Here is a 6,633-nt window from a genome sequence, read left to right on the forward strand (position 1 = left end):
TTTACTTCAGTACTCTGCCATCGATATGGTGACAGTTCCTTTATTGAAGATGCCTCTTCGCTCGTATCTTCGCTACGCTGTGATTCACGGCCGAACTTTCAGCGTCATGTTAAACTAAAAAAAAAACTGTAAATAACATACATAGGAATAACATTGCTCACTAAAATAATAATTGCAGCTCCCTGGCGACACGGAGTAAAGTGAGAGCTCATTAATTCCTTCACGTTGATCATTAAAGGAAGAGAGCTCGCATCGATCGCTTTCCCTTCTTTGTATATCCTTGAGGCTCAACGAGTGCATTATAATTTACTTCAGATTAAAGGCGCCATCCGCCCTAGGGTGTGACTGCACATAGAAGCTGCCATGACGAACACAAATATGAAGGATTCTACACTCGTACTCTACAAAGAACACTTGAACCGGCATTGAATGTACTGGCATTGAGTCGCACATGCATTAATTTCGACAGATGTTCGCGAAATTCAGAGGGTTTCTTGCCTTGAATATACGTGAAACTTTACGAGTTTTGATATTCAGGTTTCATTGCTTCCTGCATCAATAATGTCGTTTTTTTTCGTGATTAAAAAAATTTTCGTTTGATATATAATAATTTTTTTATTTAACATCATTGATATCAAAGTTCATCCTGTCATTTTTACCCAATGAGGAAAAAATAGGAAAAAAATGTTTCAATTTACAATTAAACTCAATAAAATAGAGAGTAGCAGGATTTTCCTACATATAACATATGAGAAGATTCACCGGAGCTCATTTATTCAACAAACGCACCTCGTTCCAGTTTTTTAGAGCGTATAATGCGTGCAACGTTCTCTCTCTCACTCTCTCGCTCTCTCACTGTCTGTAACTTTTTTCTCTTTCAGTCTGTTTCATTATAAACCATTAAGCCAGAGCTAGTATATACCAACACTTCATCTCGAACAATGAAGCTGTTGCAGACCTGCGTTAAATTTGCTTATGCGTGCCTTTTGTGCGTTGAAATTACCCGCATTAGAGCTAACTCTCTCGGTGACACCAACACACTGTAAGATAAAAGTGTGTGAGAAACTTTGGGAATTTTGATGAAAATTTCGATATTAAAATAATTATCGTGAGTGAGCTCTCACGGTGGTTTTCTAGAGCAGCTGCCATCCAATATTCACTCAACTGCTCAAAATTGAATCAAATGAATTAATTTTTATATCAATAAACTAATTTTGTATATAAATAAACTGATTTTGTATATCAATGAACTAATTTTATATATCAATAAACTAATTTTTTGTATATCAATAGAGTAATTTTGTATACCAATAACTTTATTTTGTATATCAATAAACTAAATAAAACCAATAAAAATTTTTTTGGAGCAGAATTTATATTGATGAGGAGTGACACCATAAGCAACCTATGCTATTCCATATAACAACCTATGTCATTTACTTTCGATACGTTTGAATTTCTCTTTTTTATAATTGAAAATTAAGTAATAATTATTTTTTTATTCACTATTCAATTTGTTAACATACGTCATCGCACAAACCCGTGTTGTTAGAAGTACAAATTATAAACAAATTTTTCCAATAATTAAATTCAAAATTTTATTTGCTAACCCAAAATTTTCGCCATGCATTCTTTTGGAAACTCGAAGCTGCGTCGAGTTTCAACCAACTTATCAACTGCGTTGCTTTCAACCAACTACTTATGAAGCACTCCTGCAATTTCAACCCGAAAGTTTTTTAGGCTGAACATTGAGTTCCCTTTCACCGGGAAGCGCCAGGAAAAATCCCAAAGTAGGAAGAGTTAAAGTGAAGCCGAAGTGAGAGCTTCACTGGAGCTTAACTCCAGCCGCTACGCTCAGCTGATGAAGCAAGGCTGTTTCATCGTCTTTTGTTCTCGTTAATTTTCACAAAAATATTGTTCTTTATGATGTTTACAAAACTATAGTTCTTTCTAATGCTTTCAGAATTGCTATTCTTTCTAATGCTTCCAAAACTATTGTTCTTTCTAATGCTTACAAAACTATAGTTCTTTCTAATGCTTTCAGAACTGTTATTCTTTCTAATGTTTCCAAAACTATTGTTCTTTCTAATGCTTCCAAAACTATTATTTTCATTAATAATTGCGGAACTATCATTCTTACCACACTTCCAATACAATTTGTTCACTAATATTTTCGAATTGATTGAGGAACATATTTAAACGATTGACGATGATGTTTGACTGATTGAGGATAATGTTTGAATGAATTAGGTCGATATATATATAAAATCGAAGACGATGTTTGAATGATGGAAGCCAATGTTTAAATAACCGAGGTTGACGTTTAATTGGTTGACGGCGATGTTTGAATGATCGAGGACCGTGCTTGGAGCGTTAAGACAATGTTTTAACTGCTGAATGTAATGTTTTAATGACGATGGTCAAATGATCGAGGACAGTGTTTGGAGTGTTAAGATAATACTTGAGCAGCCGAATGTGATGTTTTAATGACAATGGTCAAATGATCGGGGATGATATTTAGATGGCTTACAATAATATATAACTAATATAAGTGATCTGGGACCATATTTAAATGGTTAACGAAGTAGTTTGTATGTAAGATGACGATATTTGAATGCTCGAAAGCGATATTGGATTGCTTGATGACCATATCCGAATTATCGAAGACGATGTTTCAGTGATAAACAAATATGTTTGAATGATCGAGGACGAGATCTGAATGGTTGACTACGATGTTTGAATGATCGGTGATGGTATTTGAACTGCTGGTGACGAAGTTTGAATGATCGAGGAGATTATTAAATTATAAAAATTATGATCTTCAGCAGACGAAAATAGCTGCAAATAAATCCTTTTATTACAAGATGCATGGAAATCCCGCGCCCAGCGACGAGCGGCTGTTTATTGGTAGTTTATTTCCGTCCAACACTCATTGAAATAAACGAGTCTTTGTCCAAATATCGATGCGCATTCTTTTTGCCCTCATGTTGGCCACCTTGACACAATTTGTCCCAGAATGTATCAGTGCTACTTGCAGCTAGGAAGCGGGTCGCTATTTTGGACAGTGTAACTAATTTATTTTTCTGAGTGAAAACAATTAGCAGCTTATAGAATGTCAGCGACTGACATCGCCCAGGTCGATATTACCGACTGCAGGAAATTATCATGGTAAGAGAAACAATAAAATCTATGAGTTATTTTTTGAAGACGTTATGTAAGTAATGAGATTATTACATAAGAAAATTTATACTACTTCTATAACAACTCAATGAACATAGACATAGATGAAGTAATCAGAAATTCATGTTATGACTTTGATATATTATCTGCGAAATCTCTAAAATATCAATATTTTGCTTGCAGAATTTTTTGGTTATAGTTGTCACAATAACTTACCAGTTGCGACTAGAAATTTCGAAATGTTATGTTCTTTTCAAACATAAGAACTTATCATTCGTACTTAGAACTTGGCATCGTTTTTGCTTACTCATACATCACATGGGATAAAGCGGAATATTGGGATAAATTGGGATATTTGGATAAATTGGGATATTTGGATAAATTTGGATATTTGTATAAATTGGGATATTTGGATAAATTTGGATGTTGGGATTAATTGAATATTGGGACAAATTGGATATTGGAATAAATTGGGATATTAGCATAAATTGGGATATTGGGATGAACTGGGATGTGGTGATAAATTGGAATTTTTGGATAAATTGGGATATATGGATAAATTGGGATATTGTGATAAATTGGGATATTGGGATAAATTGGGATATTTGGATGAATTTGAATATTGGGATAAATTTGAATATTGGGATAAATTTGAATATTCTGGTAAATTGGGATAGCGGGATAACTTGAGACATTTGGATAAATTGGAATATCGAGAGAAGTTGGGATATTGGGATGAATTGGGATATAGGAATAAATTGAGATATTTGGATAAATTGGGACATTTGGATAAATTGGGATATTTTGATAAATTAGGATTTAGTGATAAATTAGGATATTGTGATAAATTGGAATATTGGGATAAATTAATAACTGTAAATAAAATTTTGTTATTGCTACTCGCTTTAATTCGAGTTAAGCAAGTAATTTCATATGAAATTAAGCCATAGCGATCCATGTCAAGCCAAGTGAGAGCGAATAACATCCTATTAATTATATCAATGCAAGTTACGTTAAATCTAGTAAAATAGGATCATGTGAAGTCAAGTACAGCGCGCCATGTCAAGCATAGTCTTGTCACACACTCTCCCCGGAACCCGACATACATGGTTCAGTCGTTCGCCTTTCGCCCATCTCTTCCTTTCACTCTCGCTGACCCTGAATAGTGTATCCGGGTCAGCTTCCAACCGGGCATTGCTGCTTCTACAGCCGGAAACCCGGCACAGCACGGGTGTGGTGACCTGGTGTTATTTTTTCAAGGCTTAACATTTATTTAACATGATATATTAATTATCTATTAAAATGACATTAAAAAACGGTGAATTCTATTAATCTTTTAACAGGTTGCCTTCACTCAGTCATATACAGTGAAAGTGAGCGAGTATTTGCAATGAAAAAGTATTGACCTTAGATCAATTGGATAGCAATGCCACGGAAAATTAAGCAAGAAAATTTGTATTTAAATTCAATGTAACATAAAGTAAGGTTTCAATAATATTTACCTTATTAACAATGAACAAATCTCTAATAGTTTTAGTATTTTTTAGTTTTTTAGTGTTCATATTTCAAATTTCATCTGAGATCGCGGAGGAAACATATTATAAAATTGACAAATTTACATATTTTGAATTGTGTTAGGAGATGATGTAAACTGAATATTATAATGAATATTATTTTATGTGAGATTTGATGCCGCGAAACATATTGGGTTTGTGAAACGAAATCACAATAAAGTATTATTTATTGATGAATATATAAATTGAAAACATGATATTCCTGAACATTAATTTGAATTGTAAGCATGCATGGGTACTAGACCTGAGATCCATACATTTGTATGTATATAAAAAATGTTTCTTTGAAAACCAGAGAGTATGCCTTATTGAAAATTTTACGAATACTTCCTATCTTTTAGTAATAATTGAAAAATATTCTCTGGTTTTCAACGAAACGTGGTTTATAGAAAAACTTCTGCTTAATTATACTAATATTCGTTAACTTGTATATCTTGATGATATAACTACAGTGGGAGATTACATATTTCTTATTAAAATCTCTGTTTAATACGTACGACAAAACACGAAAAATTCTATCAAGTTAAATGCAATGTCCCTGACTAAAACAGTTTTAAACTGAATTTAAGGCGATGACTAATATTGAGTCTTTTATTAATTTTCCTGATAGCATTCTGGAAACTTTGTAAAATGAAACTTATAAATCACAAGCTTAAAACCCGAAATATATCATAATTCTAAACATGACGATGGGAACTCATATGATGCCACCTTGAAAATCCCAACTCTTTTGAAACTTCCATTAACTGGAAACTGGTGTTGGTAATTGAAGCTGGTAATCTTTTAAAGCTGGTAATTTCCTAAAGTTGGTAATTTACAGAACGCTTGTAATATATTTTACTATTTTACTTTATACAATGAGGCAAAAGTAAAGTGGAACTGAATGCACATGAAGCGCAAGTGTATCTAACTTCGATAAATGTTAAAACTAGTCATTTCCTTCCCATGCTCTCACGTGGTTCAGGTCAGACCGAACAACAATTGAACGGAAGTTCCAAACGCTGTAAGTTCCAGCAATGTTTCATGCCGAAGACTTCGGCTACAACAAACTTTTGATTTCACCGAACCCGGCAAGCAGCTTGGCATATGGAGTCAGTGTGTCACTGGAACGCTCGCAGACAGCAGCTTTTGAGGCTAGGTCTAAAATATTTTTTATTTAAAATTGTTGTTGGGTTTGTCAAACCGTGATTTCAAATACAAGAATTTTATTTTGGTCGAATATTTTAACAGATTTCTATTGAATAATTGATTCTGGTCACATTTTCCGAGCATAGAAGAGATTGTAGCATGAACTTTGATTGCCTGGGATAAATGTTTCAATGGGAAATAGTACGAGATAGCAACTTTATATATCCTCACACATAGAATAAATCAAATTGAGGCAAGAGCGCAGCCCCTTCACACGCAAAAAAATGAACGCGTCGTATTGTCCGAAAACTTGCCCACTTTCTGCACGTAGCACGGATACGCCTTGAAGTCTGGCCAAACTGAATCAGGATGACCCATACAAAATAAAAAAGCCCGTAGTTATTTGGACAATGACCTTCCCCTTTCTCTGAGTGCAGAGATCTCTTTCCAGCACACGTGTGCAAGCCGCATTGAGCGAGTCAGTGTGTCGCTAGAGCGCGGGCGGGTAGCAGGTCTGGAAAGTAACGGAGAGGTCGACCAGTGAACGAGTGCGTAGAGTTGAGAGACAATCTCTCCTGCTTGTCAGCTGCCATTCATCAATCAGTGATAATCTCTTGTAGTGATTGTTGATAAATTTTTTAATTGACGGTTAAAGGTTCTATTTACCTAATGTGGAATTGTGCAGAACCTAAATGTATTCATCTCTCAGCACAATCTCTTATAGTGACTGTTGCTAAATTTTTTAATTGAC

Source organism: Hyalella azteca, unplaced genomic scaffold (genome assembly GCF_000764305.2).
Source record: "Hyalella azteca isolate HAZT.00-mixed unplaced genomic scaffold, Hazt_2.0.2 contig16827, whole genome shotgun sequence".
Lineage (NCBI taxonomy): Eukaryota > Metazoa > Arthropoda > Malacostraca > Amphipoda > Hyalellidae > Hyalella > Hyalella azteca.